The sequence below is a fragment of the Anoplolepis gracilipes genome, chromosome 7 (assembly GCF_047496725.1).
Source record: "Anoplolepis gracilipes chromosome 7, ASM4749672v1, whole genome shotgun sequence".
In the NCBI taxonomy this organism is placed as follows: Eukaryota; Metazoa; Arthropoda; class Insecta; order Hymenoptera; family Formicidae; genus Anoplolepis; species Anoplolepis gracilipes.
Window position 1 is genome coordinate 8,139,634 of NC_132976.1, and position 22,171 is coordinate 8,161,804.

At 34.7% G+C, this 22,171-nt stretch overlaps 1 protein-coding gene and 1 long non-coding RNA gene across 2 annotated transcripts in view; one reads left to right on the plus strand and one right to left on the minus strand.

The window, feature by feature from the left end:
• The window catches only part of Fuctc (alpha-(1,3)-fucosyltransferase C), a 124,493-nt gene extending 104,707 nt beyond the window's left edge, over nt 1-19,786 (minus strand). The window contains exon 1 of the mRNA XM_072896606.1: nt 19,204-19,786. The gene's annotated coding sequence lies outside the window, so the exon portion shown is untranslated. The remainder of the gene's footprint in view (nt 1-19,203) is intronic.
• Nucleotides 8,259-9,230, plus strand: LOC140668053 (uncharacterized). The gene is made up of 3 exons (XR_012047110.1): nt 8,259-8,332; nt 8,560-8,788; nt 8,858-9,230. It is a non-coding gene; the product is annotated as an uncharacterized lncRNA (long non-coding RNA).
• Nucleotides 19,787-22,171: the final 2,385 nt, after the last annotated feature.

Sequence of the window (22,171 nt, forward strand, 5' to 3'; positions counted from 1 at the left end):
ATTTATATATAATTAGAGATCGGAATAGCATATTGATCCTTGAAAAAAGTGTGATGGTATTTTTAATTTTACCGAAATACATTTCTGTTTTGACAGAGTTTAAAGACACGATAGGAACGTTATTCATGTTATATATCCCACTCAAGATCTCAATGCTTTTTTTTTTACATACGTATATTTGAATGAACTTTTATATTTTATAAAAATATTAATATAGCTCGCTGTGTATACTTTTACAGAAACCCAAGCAAAAGTACGTATGATGTATTTTCAAATATACTCCAACCTTATTTACATGTTATCAAATATGAACATTTTCATAAAATATTTTATTCTCGAAAACTAAATACTATTACTATAGTAAAGTATCTCTGTCTCTCTCTTCTCTACATAAAATATGCATCTCCAATATTTCTAGCAGAAATCCTAATTATAATTATCGTTTCTAAAAAAAAATCAGTTCAGATAAAATAGAAATAAATATTCAATTTTTTTTACAAATATTACCATTTTACCGAGACTTGATTAGATTTTACGTGATGTCAACTGGCACGTAATTCACATCCGCCGATCTCTAAAATTAATTTGCTCGCAAACGTTAAATTGCGGAAAGCTAGATCGTCCCTCAAAAGCGCATGTAATTGAACGTAGCTCAAATTAATGCCTATAATAAAAGTAAGAAGCTTGACTAGCGCCCTTTAATTAAGAATGTCACGTTTCCCTGCGCGTATGTACGTGTATCGAACTACTACTCTTGTTATTCTCCCTCTCGTCGGCTTCTCCGTTTCCTTCTGAAGGGACAGCACTGAAAAGCGACGGGATAATGACTATGCATAAGGACGCGCAAAGGATTTCATATAAATGATAATGTTCCGGGTAGTTCTTTCCGCTTCCGCTTCCAGAAGCACGGCTCAAAGGAATTACCAATTTCGACGGGACCGAAAGTGGTCGTATGAAAAATATGTTTAAAAATATATCTGCGTCGTATACGATGGCCATCATCTCACCATACGTCCGTCGTTACGACGTCATTAAATTTTTGCCCCATATTAAGTCAAAGTAAATTGTTCATTTTAGCAAAGTAAGAAATGATGGGAAAAATATATAATTAGTAATAAATAAATATTTATATCATAAATCGGGATGTATATTATAAAATATTAGCAGAATTTTCTTTTTTATAAGTGATCAAATTAATCATAAAATTTGTGATACTTTGACACTGCGACATCTCATCACGTTTTGTTACGTACGAACAATTTTACAATTTTGCATGACCCATGACAACTAAAAAACATGGCATGCAATTAAAAATACGCAATGCTGGTGCGAACAAAGGTTGCCATTTCATATAATATGTGTATATTTTTACATTTTTCTCCTTCGCAATTTTTCTCCACTCTATTGGTCTAAAAATTCAATTTTATATTTTTTCGTAAGGGAACTTTTATTCGCAAAATACAGATTCAGCACCGATGTACGAAAGAGATGTATAAAACTTGTACCGAAATGATAATTCGAGCACTAGTGGGATTCATTAAGTGAAAGACCGTGAATGTTACAGAGTTGCGCATTTGTTGACTCTACCCCTGAAAGTTAGTTAATTAACGTTGCATTAAAGGGAAACTGCATTAGAGAGCTGGTGAAATCTACTTAACACATTTGTACGTCACTTTTTAAGAGCACAAATAATACAGAAACATACATAAATTTAAACGGTATTTAAAGTAATAGCTACGTTAGGTGACTAAAAATTTTTAGATGGACGTTTTTCGTTTAAAATATTTACAATATTTACATAAGAAAGAAGTGAAAAAAATTTCTGATACTGCAATTTTTTAAACGTGTAATATTCTTTATGTTTAAAATTACTTATGATATTTGGATTACATTTCATTTCTCACGCCATATCGCAATACTCAATAAAATTGAAGATTTATACTTATTGTTTGAATAAAATAAAATTACATCTAAATATGCTTGTAGCTAAAGAACAGCGTTAAAATATTTTCGAAAAATATTTAAATATTTAAAAGTTAAAATATTTAAATTGTCCAAATCATTTTTCAATTTAAAACATACAGCTTCGATTATCTATTTCGCCAGTTAGTTTAGAGAGCAAAACTGACGTTGCATTATTTACAGAATTCTTGTACAATGTCGGAAGGCAATAATTTCTCACAGGTCATTCACCGGGACAATCCACGAGATAATGCACGAAGTCTGTACTTCGAGGGTGCATTCACAAATTTCAGTGTCAAATCTAATTATCAGTAAAATACGTAAACAGACTCCTGAGGATCAGAACTCTTCCCATTCTCCGGCGCATTCTCTCCGACAGTGTGTAACCAAACTTTGTAATTTCCCAAATTTTGGACGACTGGCGGCCGAGGTGTTTGGCATTAACGACTTAATTCGCTATATACACGAAACTAGGCAGACGATTCCCCCGGGGTGATCATCCCTTGGTGCACTTAATGGAAATGAATCGTACTTTTAATGAGCACGCGCTCGGCGTATACATATATATATATATATATATATATATATATATATATAGCACGTTGAATTTAGGACGAAACAAAACTTTGTGACTATTGAGTGAACTTTATTCATGCCGCATGCACTTAACACCATTCTTCTTCAGCACTGCAGTTGCCGAATGAATTACATTGTTTGGTTTTTGATACATCATTCAACATATATATTTTTATATTTTATTTAGAAATACTGATATTATTTTATTTAAAAATACTGAGAAATTAATATTGTGTGTATATGAATTTTGTATATTAGATTAATACTATTAAAGAAGATTTAATTATTTAATGTAGTATTTGATAAAAAAAAAAGAAGCGAAAGATATGTTAGTTCTAACAAATATACGGTGTTTTATTTTAATGACTTGTATATTTGGCATGAACTAAAAGCTAGGTTTACATAAGTATAGCGTTCGCGAATGTCGTTTGCCAAGAGAGACGACTTCACAAGAGCGTCTTTAACGATCTATTCCTTTCCGCCGTCGCACTGTGCAACGACAAATCACATTCGCGAGCGTACTCGTTCTCAGCTGCATTTGATGTATCATCATCGCTAGCCGAGCGGATGCAACCCTGGCATGTGTATAAAAGCCGTTCAAACCGAGCGAATGGACACGCGTGTGAAAAGAGAGAAGCGCACGCGAAATGTCGGGAATATTTTTTCTTCGCATACTCTTCGGCCGTCTGTCGATAGCAGCAACGTTCGAAAACGGTCTCGAAAAGTGAACCACATATACGTTACCCCATGTCAGGATCTGTGACACTGTTAAAGCCGAGTAGAATAGCAGTTTGAGTGCTCGCTTGTCGCTTTATTCACGTAAATGTATTTCTTGTCACCGAGTATTAATCGCCAGGCAATAACATTTCTTGCATCTGTGTGCTTAAATATCAAGATATTTAATATTTGCCTTTATATTTGTGCGAAATAATTAAGGAGAATAAAATATCTTTCAGATAAATTATATAAATAAAATTACAAATATATATTACATCGCTTGTGAGAGAGATTTTGTATATAATATATGTACATCTTTAGGAAATTTTTTATTTTCTATTTCTCGTCTGAGAAAATAAAATGACTCGCGCAATAATGATTTGTTGAAGACTGCGCTTTCTCGTTTCCTTCAAGATTGGTCATGTTAATGGCAGAAATACGATTCAGCGCGAAAAAATATTCTCATCGTTCGCCCGCATTCACTTCCCGTGCACTTAATAGAAACGTCCCACGTTCGATAACGATAGCCATACTGAGGTCTCGATATCATTCGCGGTTAATGACATTCGCGGGAATATATACAATAGGCGGTATACGATGATAAATCAACACACCGAGGAACGTACTCTTGCAAAACGATCATCTGCACCTGATACCGTTCGAATATAAAATATTTGTGTTCTCCGCCGAGAATTACGTGAATGTGCAAATGAGTCTTTGCGTTTGATAATACGAACAAATTCCAATTTATATGGAATGGTAATAGAGAGAATACATATAATAAATGTAAAATAAATATGAATAAAAAGAATATATTCCTAAAATGATAATAATTAAATGACATTTACAAAATTTTACTTTAAAATAATAATAGGATATTAATTAAATTAATAGTAACATATAATTTATTATTCAAAAAGAATGTAGAGCTGATAATTGCAATAATTACAAAAAAAATTTTATATTATGCATAATTTTTCATCTTTATCAAGCTGTCCTCTGACGAGGGTCGCTTTACGCGATGTTTAAAACTCCAATGACAATTAACGCGCGAGCATCAAAAATATTCCCATCGTTCGGATTATCCGCCGTAACGGATGCAACGCAACAATCCGTGATTGTTCACCAGAAAGTTCCATTTTTGTCTCGCATCTACCCCTTTCTCCCGGGGCTGCCAGGCACGGGGCGGCACACAATGTCGATAGCAGCGGCTTGTAGCGGTCAGAATGATTTCCGGTTAATATCCCACCGACTGGCTCGACCGGGTAGATATAATTAAAAACCTCGACGTTTTCCTCCCCCCTCTCTCTCTCTCTCTGTCTGTCTCTCTCTCTCTCTCTCTCTCTCTCTGCGGATCGCTCGCCACCGCGAAATTGCATGTAAAATTGGGCCGAGTCGGCCGCACGCGCGCGCAACACACTGCAAAACGTAACTCCGTGTTGCAGTAACGTTGATATACCGCGCGGCCGGCCGCACCGCAAAACCTCAACGCGAGTTCGCCGTAGGTAGGTAATTTTGCAGAGGGCCAGTTGCAGGAATCAAAGTGGCGAGCGGACGAAGGGAGGAGGGGAAAAAGGGGTAAAAGTGGGGAGAGGGAAAGGCTACTACGTCGGATACGGGGATTCTGGCTAGCTAGCTGTGTGTGGGGTTGACAAGAGGTTACAACGAGAGGGGAAGCGGAGAAGAAGTGGTAGGGTAGAAATCCCGAATTCGGGGCACAGGTGTCAAGTGCAGTTCTCCGGTATTTCTACCGCCAAACACGTTGCTTTAACCGCGACTCGCGTTACTTTACCCGCACGCGCGCGCAAAATGTATAAATATATTTGATTCTTTTTCTTTTGCGAGGATTGCTTCACGGACACGAGTGCGGGTTTTGAAGTAGCTCGCAGAGTTTTTTTTTTTTTTTTTTTTTTTTTTTTTTTTTGAGTGTCCAGGCATTATTTTGGCGGAGGGACGAACTGTCGGTAGGTTGCGAAGCACGACAGGAAAACCATCGACCACGAAATACGCCAAAATATTCCCGTGGGATAAATATCACGCCTGTGACGCTTACGATATACAGTATATATCGATATATCTTGTTTCTCTGTGATACAAAATATTTTAGATATTGATAGGTACATATATTGCTCTTTTTCTTCCGAAGCTTTGATTAATAAAATCGAAGCGAGAGCGAATCACGTGAGATGTTGTATACACATAAATGTGTGAGAGATTTTGACGGATCGCATGCGAGGACGAACAAATATTGACAGTAAATTTGTCCGCGCGTGACCGGGGACACGCACGTGAAACCCATCAAGAGACATTCTGATAACATATTCATAAGGGAGAAAATGCAAAACGTTGCACGACGTATCATCCTGGGCGTCCTTTTTTTTTTTTTTTTCTTCGTCACGTGTTCGCATCGTCACGTCATCACGCATCCTTTGAGACATTTTGAAAGACAACCCCGCGCGTCCTGTCCCTGCTCCACTTCGAGAACATCACCGCACAACACGGGCTATTTATATCTATTTTGCCCGCATCGTGACACACAGCGGTGGCTGCAAATGGCACGTTCTCTCGCGGAACGTTCTCATCTCAAATGGCGCGTTAGCAGTAACATGAGCGTCAGACGTGGTGGACCGAATGCAATACATCGCATGATAAACCACGCGATCGGAATAAATCGAGCTACATTTCGGGATGTCGGAGGACCGAATGAATTATGTCGTTAAGCGTCGATACGTTAGGTTCGATGGCACTGAATGGCAAATGAATCGCACGAATATATCCTTGCGAGATGTCTGAATGTATAATCAAATTGAAATTCAATTGATAAGTAGTATAGTGAGACCAGAAATGTGAAATGTATACACCAAATGCTGATATTTTATTAAATCGTTTAATTTACGTTTTTTGATCCTCTGAGAAGATAGATAAAATGACCAACTCTCTATCTATATACATGCAAATAATTATAACTTTTTATGTACAACAAACCAATATTTCCTTGCATTTCAATAATTGGAAACACTATACTATTATCTTTATACACATGCACGTGAAAAAATTAATAAAACTAATTTTCATATATAAAATAATTTATATACTGCAGCTAAAACATTATATCGGTAAAACAGGAGAAAAAAAATATAAAACCAGAAAATATAGCATTTAACAGACACTAATAAGTAGCTATCTTAAAAATAATACAAATCATTTGCAAGCAAGTAGCATCGCAGAAATTCGAAATCAATTCTAACGTAATTGCAGCGCTTCGGGCGCTTTGGACGATTATCAGTTCGCGGACGGTTGGTCATTTAAAGCGGACGTACATGGAGTATTAATATTTCATGAAATTAATAATTATTGGCTCGGTGTTTATATCAATTAAACGACTGAAATAATCATGGTCCGGTAGTCATAAAGGGCGTAACGACGGACAGAGAGAGAAAGATAGATATATTAAAATATACATGGGATTGACACGCGTGGGCGCGAAATTCGTGCGTACGCTCTGACACATTAAAATATATGCTAATAAACTAATGTACACCCACAAACGCGTGTAATGTTTAATATAGAAGCGGCTTAATGTTCTGCGGTTACCAGAAAATTACACCGGGTCATGTTATTCGCATTCCGCAAGGAAACACCACTCCGCGATAAAAGGAGCGAGAAGACGGATAGCGAGAAAAGAGATCGTGAATGGGGAATGCGTGCCGAGAATTGCCAGAATAAGCAAGAAGTTAGTAATTTTCCACTTTGCCATGTATATAAACTATATAACACGAGTATACCTAAAAGGATAATACGATACAGTGTAACTGTCGAATAAACAACAACCGCCGTGTTTCCATCTTCTCAGCATCAAAGATGTTTCATTTTAACTTTTGACATCACGGCATGAAAAATATTATAAATTGAGAAAGCCACATAATATACATATTGCATGTTACTACGCTATATACTACTATAAATATTTAAACTTTTCGCTCAGTGTTCAATTCAATATTAATTGAAAGGAGTAATTTTTGCGACGTTGAAATCATCAATTTGGAATTGAAGCGAGCTTGGAGCGATAACATGAAGATTATATCAAGTAAATTTGACAGATGGACATTAAAAAGCAATAAATCATAAATAACATTTGTGCGAGCATCAAATCCAACATTCCAATTCGTAGAAAAAAAAAGTGTAAAATTGATGCGGCAAATTGTTACCATCCGATTAAAGAGATCGATCAATTGCTATCAATTGTTATTGTGAAACAAAACTGAAACAATTTTTTTTTATACCGGGAAGTATTATTTATTTTAACATTCAATCATTTTCAATCATATATATGTATATATATGTATAGTGTTTCAAATTCATAAAATTCGTTTTAATGATCTATAACTTGCGACAAAATACAAGACAAAATTTATTCTCTCATGAATTTATGTATAAATATAAATATATAAAGATAAATAAACTATACAAATGTTTAAATAAAAGGTAATGAATCATTTCAGAACCACTAAATTTGAACTAAAAATACATTACGTTTCAAACGTACGCTATTTCTAATTTCTGATTCTTAATTTATTTATACGTTACGTACTGTGGAGGAATGAATCGTCGAAAGGGCGTAACAAGTATTTCTCGAAATCAGACGAATAAGACATACGTCTTGAGTCGAACGAGCTATCAGACCAAAAACAGGTCAACGATCAAAAAAGTCGCTCTTACTCTATGTTTCAGACACTTGTTCAGCAGTTTTTTGATAAAGGAATTTTCTTATTATATGGGATAGGAGGATCAAATTTTATGAAAGAAAAGGATCATATCCACCAAATATAACAACTATATATATCAATTATTCGAATGTAAGTAATTAACGGATACATGAAAAAAAGCTAAAGCATGTAAGTATAAATATGTAAGTTTTTGCGGTCTCTTGCTCTCTTAGTTCATAAAAATTGTATTCTCGCACGGAAATTTTCATGAGTCTTATAGCTCACTAGAAGAACAGACGATAGGAGAGGCGGATTTATAAGGAAAGAGAAGAAAAATATAGGAATCTTCAGCTACATATATACACATACATGTAAATATATTTCTTTTTCTCCTTTTAAAGACTCGGATATTTACAATATGTTTTTAGTATATCTTTGTTGATATTTTTTTCATTAAAAAATATATTTACATTTTAATGTATTATATAATCATTGTAATACTCCGTGTATTTTAGTGTCTCAATTATTCCATTTGTGAATATCAAATTAATTATAATATACTATTGCATTTGGAGTATTCATTTATTAAATCAATTAGATCCAAAATGAGAGAGAAATAGAGAGATTCAAGAACTTATTATATAAATCGACATATATGGCTGTAAAAGGAATAATCTGCGGGACCGATATATCTGCAATTTTGATAAACTATAAATGGATTGATTAAAAGCAGGCCTCACGTGGCGATCGTATATCTGACAATAACATTTTAACTATGCCAACAATCAAGGAGCCTGCGGAGAGCACCAACCTCTGTATGTTACAAGGTAGGAATTCCCTTTGATGCCTATATATGGATATTGGGCGCGGGTTGCTAACCGATTGTGTTACCCTAGTACATAGCCGCGTTAGGTTGGTATGTGTACGCGCTTTACAAGGCAAGTGTGTACGACAAAATATATGCGTGTGTGTCTGCCCGCCCCTCGGAAGCATGAAGTCTCTACATAAACTGACCACGACTACTTCAGGAAGTGGCTTCTATTACCGATCCTCCACGATGTTTAATAGCTGTACGCTCAAGTTTATCAGCGCTTAAGACTACAATCAAAAAGATCGATATTATAATGTATATATTGATATTTAGGATTAAACCATGTCAGAGTAGTGTTACTAGAAGTCCCCCTGGCAAAATACTCAAAATCGTCGTGAAAATAATTTCAACGTGACTATGCACGTTTATACACATTTATTTTATATGTTTATATACATATATCGGCTATTTGTTTTATCATTTTTTTACTCTGTTTCCCAATTATTTAAATTTTTTTATACTTTCTTTCTAATTTATAAATATGCTTAAATTTATTTTTTATCAAAAATTATGGAAAAAGAAACTTATTTTTTTATAGAACCTTTGTAAAATATCTAAAGAATTATTATGAGTGATCAAAACATAGTATTCTTCAATATTAATAATAGAATTTTGAGATATATGCAGATTGATAAATGACTTAACTCTCTTATTTACCTATTCACATAAATACGACTGGATTTCTAATTTGGGTAATTACTGATTTGTGGTATTATTAAATCATCGATTATACTAGAATCTCGCTTCTGTTATTAGATCGCCAATTATTATATTTCGAATGTTACTAATATTAACTAATTAATTAAGCTTATTTTTAATGATTACTTTTGATAATCACATGATCGTTAAACATCAGCTATTCAACGAAATGTAAGATGATATTAATCCAGGCAAATAAATAATTAACTATACGAATAATTAATTTTGTTCAAATATACCATGTTATATCCTAATGTTTTAATCCATTACTTTTTGTATTCAAAATTACTTTTCAAAAAAAAATTTGAATATTTGACTTAAAAATAATTAAAGTGTCAAAAATTTAAAAAAACTTAAGAAAGGAAAAAAAGACTTTTAAATAATATTTATCTATTTGAAGAAAGAGTATAGAACAAATAATTTTAATATTATTTTTAATTATCATGGATGTTGTTATAAATTTTTATATTGTTATTATCCTTAAAACATAAGAACTTTTGTCAATAAAAAAGATAATTTTATATAGTACATGTAATACTTGTACGTAATGCTTGTTTGTACATGCTAAATCTTTATTTAGTTTGATTTACATCTATAATAACTTTAAGAAAGAAAATTATCTTTCTAGGGTTTGAGAAGTGAAAGGACCGATAGAAAGAAAAAGAGAGAAACGTAAAACGATAAACGCTCGTTAAGTGAATGCATTTAACCATTGCAACTGATCATTTACAGAAGTATACACGGTCGGTGTTCACCTAATGCAGTTCGTATTAACCCCGGGGAATACTTTTGTCCGCAATACCACCTCCGGGAAAGAGGAGGTGGAGGGTTAGAGGATTATGTATGAAATGCGGGTGTAATAATTGTCTGCTGCCGGAGATTGGTTTAGACGTTACATCGTCGATGCGATAGAGAGGCGCGGGGAACTGCTGTTTCCTATTGTACAGCTAATTACATCGGGGATCCGGGGACCATGGCGGTGCGGTACCGAAATTAACTAATCTACCGATGAAAGAACCCGCGATACTAAACACTCGTTCTCACATAAACCGCGATATCGGTCCGGCACAGTGCCCTAAATAACGAGCGTTAACATGCCAGACGGAGAATGAGTATAGATAAATTCTTATCGCTGCAAAAGTGCCGAGCTTTACATAAGTACATAAATTACATGATTTGCACATCTAGAAAAGTAATAAAAAAAAATTGTTAAAAATATTACAATTTGCTTTAGAGCACTTTAGAACATTTAAAGTTTGCTGGGGGGGGGGGGGGGTGTTTGAATTAACGTTGGTCGTACACAACAAGTGCTATTGCAAAATTTCTCTGGTGAAATACCTGCTTAATGACGCTTGCTTTTTAGCTTTCCCCGGACTATTTGTTTATGCCGCCTCCGTCTTTCGGCAACCTCGCTATTAGAAAAAAAGCTGCGAGGAAATTGCGCGCATTAATGGGTCCTCGCGAGTCCCTCGCTCATGAGTCCCTAATGAAATTCACCGGTGTTTCCAAACGACGTTCGCGGAGAAGGAGGCGAACGGGGGCGAAGCTTTATTAAACCCCGGATTAAATAGCTGGAATTATTCAAAAGCTCAATTATCAGCTTATTGTCGGTCTAGCTGGCGCTACGGGTTAAAGCCGTGGGAAGGGCGCAGATGCTGTGCGCGCGATGACCCCTTTCTCTCTGCGCGTTTCGTACGACCCAGCATCCACAGAGAGCAGAGAAAGAGAGAGAGACAGAGAGAGAGAGAGAGAGAGAGAGAGAGAGAGCTCTCTTACCTCCTCGCATGCTCGCGACAGCCCAGAAATAAGGGGGATTTTTCGTAGTCCGTGGTACAAACGAACAAACTATATCAACACACGTAGGCGGTTACACCGACGAAATGGAGGAACGAAGAACGCATTTTACAAACACGCGCTTTACCGTGCTCCATTTTAATCCGTTTTACCAGGCTAGGCGGTGCGGACAGCCTTATTTTCCTCGAGAGCGTTTTTTTCCGCGCAAAAACTACCTCCTCTAGAGTCTCTAGCCACCGGCTTAACTTTCCGTAAGATACGCGCGCGTACGTGTACGGAGTAAGCGGGTGTCGGTTTTTCGTACTCGAGGGAGGAAAAAGTGTTTTACTATGCGAGATGCTTCTTGCGTTCCTTCATTATTCGATTAATTCTCGGAGAAAGAAATCAACCAGTTATTGCTCGTTTTCAATTCTAAATATTAGATGTCAAAGAAACAAGAAGCGTTATAATATAACTGATACAGCATTATAATATAACTGATGTGATTGGCGCCCAAATGTGGGAAATAGAAACAAGGAAAATTATTTTATTTAATAAATTATATAATGTAGATTAGTGTAAATTAATACTGTCATTAAGGCTATTGAAATTCTTCACTAAATAGCAAAATAAACCGTCAATTTAGTATAAATCGAGATTTTAAGTTTGTTTAGAGAGAAAATTAAATAAAAGTTGTGCCATATTTTTTTAATCAGAATTACATGTTAATTTTTACTGTGTAACTAATATGTAAACGATATGTAAACTAATCGTAAAATAATATGTAAACTAGTATGTAAATGCTAATTGTTTTACAAATATAATTTTTAAGTTGCATTTCTACATACAAACTATTAGTATTTTTAAAATACATTTTGTTAATTATTGCAAATTTTTGAATATTATGAATATTAATGTGCTGTTTCGAAATGGGAAAAATTTGAATATTTTTTGTTGGCATATTTTTCGTGTTGCTGGGAATTAGGGGTGTTTTATGATGCATGGGTAATGAACAGAGTACTCAAATGAGTCTCGTGAGGCGTGGTGATATCGCGCGCTGTCATTAAAGCACCGCTCGCGCTGTTAATTAATTGATTAACAATTGATCGTATGACGGATTGAATATGTATGCAGCGGACGCGCGAGCAGGTCGAAAGATAGCCCGACAAGGGCGCTTTAACGTGATAGGAGACAAGAGCAGCGACGCCGTGTATAAGGGGTGATTGCTCGTGATAATGAGTCATTAGCGACAAGGACATGAGAGCATGACATTGCCCGTATGACCGACGTGTACATGTATATAAACATATGGATCATTCAAAAACACATTACTGATTCGTCACTTATATGTCAAAAAAGTTGTGTTATAATTAATTACTATCGTAATTTTATCGAAGCGATGTGTGTAAAATCCATCGAAATAGTATATTTTATATAAAAAGTAATATTATTCAATTATACATCGTTTAATATTAATTAATATTATATTTAAACATTTCTTGAACGAAAATTTTGTAAAATTAAGCTTAAATTATTTCATAATATTTCACCACAATTTTTATGATAATAAAAAAGTAAATTCGTTTGTACTGAGTTTCATAAAATTCCCCTAATGAATAATCTTGAAATTAATAAATTTTTAATGGTTTCGAAACGTTTAATGGAATTTGTAATTCATGAGTTATTGATACCTTTACATTTTTTAAATTGGAAAATGCGAGAAACCTGAGATATCTCTCATACAGCTTTTCTCTCTCAATCACAGTATCTAACGGAAAATGGCTAACCTTCCATCCGCATGGAGAGGTAGTCATATCAAGGCTAGATAAATTCTAGACATCGCGTTTGCGTCATTTCGTTGCAGAGAACCTCGTTTCGAAGGCGACAAGATTACGTGGTGGAACATCGTACATGCAATTTCCAGATCTTATCATGTCGATACGATAGAGACAGCCACGTATTTCATGAATAAAACACGCAAATATGCGTACGTACTGACAAGTTTCGGAAAAAGGATGGTCCCGAATGTGAACTGAGAGAGGCCGGCATTGCCGTCATATATATGTACATATATATATATATATACACTATATATATATATATATATATATATATTTCGCGTCCTGAGCACGGAATAAAAACAAAGTTTCCGGCCGAGATGCGTGGATGGTACTTTCGCAAATTTGACATCGAATCCATCGATTCTCAGAGAGAGCTCTCGTAACGCGTTTCGGTAACTTTAGTTACACGTTACGCATTGTTCCGAATGCGCCGGCAGTATCGAGTTTTGAGAGAGAAAAGTTTAGTTATATGCGCTATATAGTCGTGCACGAGGACTTTTCCATCAACATTTTATTAAATACGAGTGAATTATCAAACGCGCTGAATGAGAATTGTTTTCAGTTGGCAGGGGATGCGCGACCGTGATATTTCATTTCCAGGAATTATTATTCATTCAGCACGATATACATGTTTACAAAGTTGGATTATATATCCTCTTCTCTTATAGAGACGCTACGAAACATGTGTATGTGCAGCAGAAACATATTGCACACATTTCGTCAGAACGTTGTCAACTATAAATCAATCGTAAAAACCAGATATCAATTTAATAATTTAACGTATTTAAAATATATTTCTTAAATACACATTTAAAAGAGATTTACGTAAACATATTGATTATGTAATCTGTTTTAATTTTAATGGTTTGCGATTTCATATCCTTCCCTTTGAAATATTAGAAAGTGCATTTCATGAGACTTGAGATAGAAACCGCAGCTCTTTTATACCTAATTAATTCTACACATATTGCTCATTGTAAATTAATGTTTACCCAATCCTTCTACCATATGGTGTTCTCTCCTTCATAAAATATACTCGCATAATTAACCGGGTGTACCCGACTCTCCTGCATATGTTGGTAAGTAAATTCGGCCTGAATTACTGCGCTAACATCGGGTTTAATTAATTACGTCCGCGTTATAATATCACTCACGCCTGTCAGCACGAAATCGCCTACGCGGATGTATATCTTTCCTTTTCTCTTTGACAAACACGTTGACCGCGTTCGCAACGCCTATGTAACCGCAATCGCAGTGTTTTCAAGTGGAAGTTTGGCGACACGAAAAGCTTGTTCGCAGAGTCATCATGTGCGAGAAAGAGGGTAGGTCGCGAAACTGGAGAGCGGCTTTAGAATTTAATGCGTGGGAGATTTCGGCTTGCGGAAGCATTCGAACGTATCCGGCTGGGTTTTGTCGTTCCTATGGGAGCGTTAAAGGAAAGAAAAAGTGAGAAAGAGAGAGAAAGAGAGAATAAGAATAGAGATATAACGCAGGAAGTACAGAGGAAGACAAAGAGTGTGAGTGAGAGAAAGAGAGAGAGAGAGAGAGAGAGAGAGAGAGAGAGAGAGAGAGAGAGAGAGAGAGAGAGAGAGAGAAGAACGATAAGAGAGAAAGGGGACGGGAATTCACGAATAAGTATGCGGAGGACCGAAAGCTCCGGGTTTTCATGGCGACGGCGGTATGAATATTTAAACGGATGTAAATTGCGAATTAACTATTGATAAAAACAAACCAGCTTGTGTTAAGCCTTCCTCGTAAATCACCTTTATACGGGATAGAGAGGGGAGGGGAAGAAAGAAAGAGAGAGAGAACAACCAAGGAATAAGGGTCGGATTTTAGAGGAAAAAGTTGAGGGACGCTCTTTTTCCGGACGCTTATCGATACCGGATACTTTCGCGTTCAAATGAAAATACCTTTTATATACAAGGAGCATAATAAAAAATGTATTTGAAAAGAAATTAATATTTTTTGTAGCGAAGAATGTTTCTGTGACCAAAGCGCCTGATTCAGAAAATCAGAACGTCATTAATGTATGTTTGTAATTATTCTCGTAAATTTATTTCATTATGGAATACAATTATGACAATTATTATTATATTAGAGTTTGATAAAAATAATTTTGAACAGAAATTCGATGGAGAATTTTATTACCAAAATTTGGAATTTTAAGGTAAATTCTGAGCGTTATATTTTCAAGCAAAAACTTCTGTCATTTATTGCTCGAAACAATATGACTATAAATGAACGTCCCATCCTTCTGTCAAATTGATAACTCTGTCGACGAATCGCGAATTGCCGATCGATACGTTTTTTCTTCCGATATCTGCCATTACCCGGCATTGTTGGAATACCGCGAAATCGCTGGATAAGGACTTTCGAATCATGGCCGAGACATCCGTTCAGAAAGCGTCCCGCAGGAGTAATAGATGAGAGATCTATTACCGGTATCGCAGTCACCATTCGTGAGAAACCGAGTTACTATCTACCATCTGTAGTTGCTCTTTTATGCACACGTACACGCATGGAAAGATTCATCACGCGCGGACGCACGGACGGTTCGGGGAGAGAAGGTGGGGTATACGTCCCCTGTGTAGACCATAGTCCGCAGAGAGGGATGACGGAGGATGATCGCGATCGAGCACGAGTGAGTGAAAGGGTACATGGGGAAAGATTATAGGCACGTATTGGCGCATCGGCCCCCTGGGTTCACCGGGAGTGTACGGGGAAGGCATGGGGATATAAATGTAATCCAGAACCCAGACGTGACGTACATAGCTGCCTAGCTCGGCCGCTCGCTTTTCGCTAGTCTCTCTTCTTGTGACTCTTGGCAGTCGCGGGCACGTACATCTACACGACGGTACGCTACGATAGCGAGACTGTGCATCTGTGAATGTGCCAAGATATATATGTATATGATGTGTGTGAGTGTATCTGCGTACATGTGTGCAGCGCGAGATGAGTCGTGGATTTTTTGATATCCATCTTTTTATTATATATAGTGATTCTTCTTCGAGATGCAAACTGACGTGTTGCATTATATCGTTACGTAATCTCAGTTATCAGTATTTTATATTTTGCGCGAATGGGCGTAAAAAATGTAACGTACACAAAATTTTTTTGTAATATTGATATTAATGTTTTTACAGATATTTTCGCTGTATATAAATAAATAAACGATGTGCATTAGTGTATTAAAACGATTATCAAAATCCTATATACCTTTGTAAAAAATTTTTATCAAAGCTATATAATTATTAATCGCATATCGTATAAATAATGAATTACCGTGACGTATATCTCTCTTATGTGCTCCCTAAAACTTGCAAGTTTAAAATCAGGAAGATTAAAGACGGAGTCCGATGAAACCGTGACCGATCAAGCGTCTAAAAATAATGTCGGTATGCCAGGATCAGCCGATTGAGAATCACGGACACGTAGGCGCTTAACGAGGGTGCTCGTGCGGAGAGAGCGAAAGGAGGACCGTCGAAATATAGGCGACATGGCGGCGTATTATAGCTGCCGTCATTTTGCCTCATCGATGAGGATCACCGAGAACGGTATATTGTGTTCCGTGCACATTCACGCTTTCCGCTTTGTCGATTGTACCGTCATTGAAGATTGTAAGGTTAATTAAGCCCTCTCACTGGCAAAACGTAATTTGCCAGAGTATCTATATCTACTTCGGGACGTGCCGAGATTTCTAAATCTCGGTTAAACGCGATGACACGTGAGATACGTCACTTATATAATTCATTAATTCAACGTTGTAAAATATGCAAAATTTATGCGCATTTGGAATTATTTATAAACCTGGCGTTTGTAATTGATTTGAAAATATTTTACATGTACACTGCGAGACACTTTTGTAGTGAAAAACTTCTCGGAGATCATATTTCTTTTTAAGGATCAATATTGGATTATTTTTATACTTTTTAAAATAGAAACTTTTATAGGATTTATATAAAACTATTTCTTTTGAATTTTCTCTTGATTAATTTCAAATTGTTTAAATTAAATAATGAAACTGAATTAATGCGCGTATGCGATTTATAACAACCAATATACAAACACCCTAGGGTTGCTCCGCCTAACCAGATGCTTCTTCTAAGCTTTCTCTTCTTCTTATTGTTAAGTTGTCAAAATTGTCAGAGTTCACTGATTCACAATATTTTATACTCCGGAATTTCGGCACGATTGAAAATCTCGTTTCACACGAGAACTTTTTTTCGAGTCAACAAGTCGAGAGTTCGATAACTTGGAGGTTTAAGCCCGTAGCGAAAGAAAACGAAATCGATTGATAGGATCGATGCGAATGGGATTCGTTCGACTCTTGTCCGCGCATATTCACATCTCAGAGCTACTTAAACTCGATTAGGAACGATTTCAAATGAGACACAAAGGTGCTGTAACACAGATGATATTATAAAGCTGAGAGAAGAATAAAAATCCATTTTCTAGATTTTAATAATCTAGAAAATTAAGAAATGAGAGCTCAACCTCTTTTGTCGTGCGAAAATCGAATCTAGGCGGTCTAAATAATTCTCCAATACGATATATATAGTTGATAGATAGTACAGAAGAGAAGGGAATGATGATTCCAAGACAATCGACTGAACTCTAACCGATTCGGGTCGATCCGTTTGTCGGAGCAGAATGTGACCCCAATCAACCGAACTTGAGCTTAAGCTCAAAACCGCATGCCCATGTATATATAATGCCGGTACCGACGGCGCAAAAATGACGTATTGTGCGTCTATTAAATACGTATGTCATTTATGAATTATTGTACGATTCGTGGCAATGCTGTACTAATTGGGTACTTGGCTTTCCTTTCACGGTAAACCTTTAGAATAAGCCTTAAGGCACCGTCCAGGTACTGAGCCTTCCTATCACGTCAAGATGTACCGTTAAGAGGGTTACATATTATGTAATTTTGTAATATAATATATAATTTAGAGTTTATTTCATAATATCGAAGGATATTATATTAGATATAATTAATATTTTAACATAAATATACAAGTTAAAATTAAAAATAAATATTCACGGATTATTATATTCGCGAAAATATTTAGATTACCGACATTGTTTATACTACAGATCAATTAAATCTTGCAATAAATAATAAAATATATAAAAAATAAGCGCTACACACTGTGTAAAGAAAATTAATTTATGTTGCCGCAAAATATTTAACACATTCATGTGAAATATATTCTGTCTCTTGAACTTTAATTAAACAATTAATATATTATTGTTTTTCATTATTTTAATGCAATTAATTTTATCGTTTTAATCAATTCTGCAATGTGTGTTTTATTACGCAATTTCAATCCAAATGACAATAAATTACATTTAAATTGGTAAAAAATTTAAAACATCAGAATATATTTTATTCTAAGTATCATTAAAGAAATAATTATTATCTTTAAAGATCCGCATAAAAAAATAATATTTTATAACTATTATTCTTATTGCTTTCTATTTGAAATAATAAATAATCACGTGGAATAAACGTTTTCATAAAAATCTATCTTCGTACAGTTATGTGCTACTTATCGAAAATTAATTAATCGTTAATTGTTATGATTATAGCAAAATATCCCGATATTTGTTGCAATCGCGTTTCGAAGCAGAGTTTGACAATATACGAAGCATCTCGATATTTTAATAAATTTATATAATAAAATTCAATTATTGCGAAAAAAATTTACTTTTATTATTATTTTTTTTAAGTCTAATAAATTTCTTTTAAATTGTTTTATATTTAGAAACAGAAAATAAACAAAATTTTAATAAGTAAATTTTCCAACATATAATTTACTGTCTTATTTAAAATAATTTTTTTATATGATGCAATATAACAAACAAATATTTAATGGAATAATTATATTATTTCCGAAAAAAACTATGTGTGTGTTTTTTTAATATAAGTTTTAATAAAATATGTATATTAATAAAGTCTTCTTTTTTAAATTTTTATTTAACTCCAAATATGCGTACCAAATAAATATGTGCAAGATAAAAAAATAGTGTAGAAATAAAATAAATTACTCACCTCAAAGATTGTTCCGCCGCCGCTAGATGCTTTCTATAGACTTCCTTCTCTTCTCACGCTGTCAGAATTCATATAGTACATTACTTTATGTTATAGTGCATTACTGTTTATTATGTGGCATGATAAAAACAGACGCATGACACTTTGTACAGCACTCCCGAATTCGGACACGCGATGTTTTGTACACGGCGCTATATTAAATTAATAATTAATTACGCAACACTGCATGACATTATCAAACTAATTAAAACACAAGACGAAGCATTCGCAGAAGAATAATGAAAACAGACGCGCGACATATTTATGCTATTCTCGAATTCCGAGATCGCGAACTAATATTCGCGTGAGACTTTGTTATATATGTATTTCAAGATGTTTCACATGTATATTTATATATGTATTCAACGAATAGATATCAATAACTTTGAGCAAGGTAAAGCATTGCAAATATATTATTAATTTTTTGCGTTTCGATACGCTTATGTATCACTAATTAAATGTAGAAAATAATTGCGTTTCTCGAAGAATAATCTGACGATACACTGAGCAGTAATCTTCCTATTCAAGTTTTGCATTACGAATGATAGAGATAACTGAGCGACTATATCAACGATAATATATTGTAAACTGTACGCTATGTCAAGGTCAAATAGCTTCGTATACCTAATTTGTTGTTGCTTTCAAATATACAGGGTGTTCCATTTGAATCAATCTACTGAAATATCTCAAAACCTGTAAGTTTATAAATAAAAGTTGTTTATCGCTTAAAGAAGAACATAAGATGATATCATATAGAGGTTTCTGCGTAAAAAGGAAGAAAATTATAGAGATATGATGGCAAAAACTCAATAATTTATGAGATATTTCAAATTTTAGTTTGACATAATTTTGCATAAACTATGAAACATATTAACATTTTATAATATAAATTTACTCACTGTATATTTTATGGCCGTATTCTAATTCACGTTTATCGTTAAATGTGTCTCCAAATATATATAAATATATTTAGAAGCACATTTAACCATCAATATATATAAACTCAGAATACGGGTCTATATTTTGTGATTCAAATTAAATTTGGTATATCGTTATAAATAAAATCTAGAGGTTTATTAATTAATAATTAAACGATGTATCATACGCCGCTTTTCGTTAATTTCTTGATTCTACGATTTGCATTTTATTATGCAATTCGGAAAACATTTAGATCGGTGAAAAATTTAAAATATCGAAATATATATTATAACTTCGAATATAGTTAGAGAAATAATTTATATTATCCGTAAGAGGATCTTAATAAAATAATAATTTATAATTTTAATTCCTGTTTCTTTGACTTCTACTTGAAATAATCATAGATCTCGTGAAATATCATTGTGTTACAGTTACATCTAATTTATCGAAAGTTAATTTTCATGATTATAGTAGAATTCCCCGATTTTTATGACCTTTTTAATTATTTCATTTTCGCATAAAAGTCAATTTCGAATCTTTCTTAAAGTATAGATTCTTAAACGTCACCCTTTGATCGTGACTATTTCTTTCTCCTGCGTAACCCCCTATTATATCGTCGATCAAAGTAGCTACGTGCGGTTGTCTTCATATTCATCCGGGAGCTTGCCCCGAAATGATAAACGGTGCTTTTCGGACAGCGTGTCGTCCATTAAATGTTAAATGGTGCGCGAGGGACATCAGATAGACTGGCGTTTATGCGGCAAGAGACGAGGAGAGACCACAAGAGCCCAGTCCGCGACGACGCCGACGCCGACGCCGACGCTTGTGCGAACGTAGGCGTCGCGACGGCTGACGTGTTGTTTGGCTTACGGGGGTGCGTCTGCACGGCGACGGTATAACTATATGGCGCCGAGTTATTACTCCATAACCCGTTGCTTTTGCAGGCACAACCGACGAGATAGGCAACGGCACGGCGAGCGCGAACAGCAACACGTAGCGCGGCATAATAAACGGCCGACGGTATCATTAAATCGCAATAATGCCGCATGCGCGTTAGTCGAACGCTCGTTACTTCCGGTGTATAATCCTGCTCCATTTGTACCTGGCAGAAAAAGGACGGATTAACTATAAAAAAAGCCGGTTGTTCATATGCTTTTAAGTAGAGCTTAAACATTTGATTATGTGTATAGTTTGAATGGAAAAAAAAACAGATTTTATTGAAAATATACCATTTAAAAAATAATTTTTTTTACATATTTTACCGTGTATGTACAATCTATAGGTAGACGAATTTATATTGAATAAATTGCAACTGTAATAGATAAAAGCATGGAACATCCCACAGAAAAGTTTACCGAATCAACATTTATACATTAAAAATCACAGTAAATTTTTTTTACTGAATATTGAAATATAAAAAAAAATGTCGTGTGCAATAAATTGATAAACTTTTACTTTTCGATTTACTGTAATTTATTAAACAGAGGCAATCTATATATGCAGAAAAAGATATTAAATAAACTTTCACAATTTTTGTATTTTTATAATTTTTCTATATAAATTTTGTTTTTAATTTATCTATATTCATGATTTTTTTTTAAATCCATAGCACATATGCTTATTATGAGTATCTATTACTAATTTTAAGTAATACTAGAATTATTTATTTTCTGTGCTTTAATTATGTACACACTTTTGTTTTACTTGTAAGTAATTTTTACAGCGACGAATTCGACTGTTAAAAAAATCCTGTTAAAAGTTCATGAAAATTTTTATATTTTTACTTTGTAATATTCTTTGAAAGTTGGATATTACTAGCAATCACACCACTATAGATAGCTGTAATGACGAGCACGCTGATATAGCGTCATTAAACACTTACCAACTCTAATAGCGGTACTAGACAGTTTCGCCGACTTTAATCATGATGGCCGAACGATGGAAATTGTTGCGTAACTATTCTTTACCAATACTTCGTGGTACTTTGCAAAATAGAACGCGGCAACCAAAT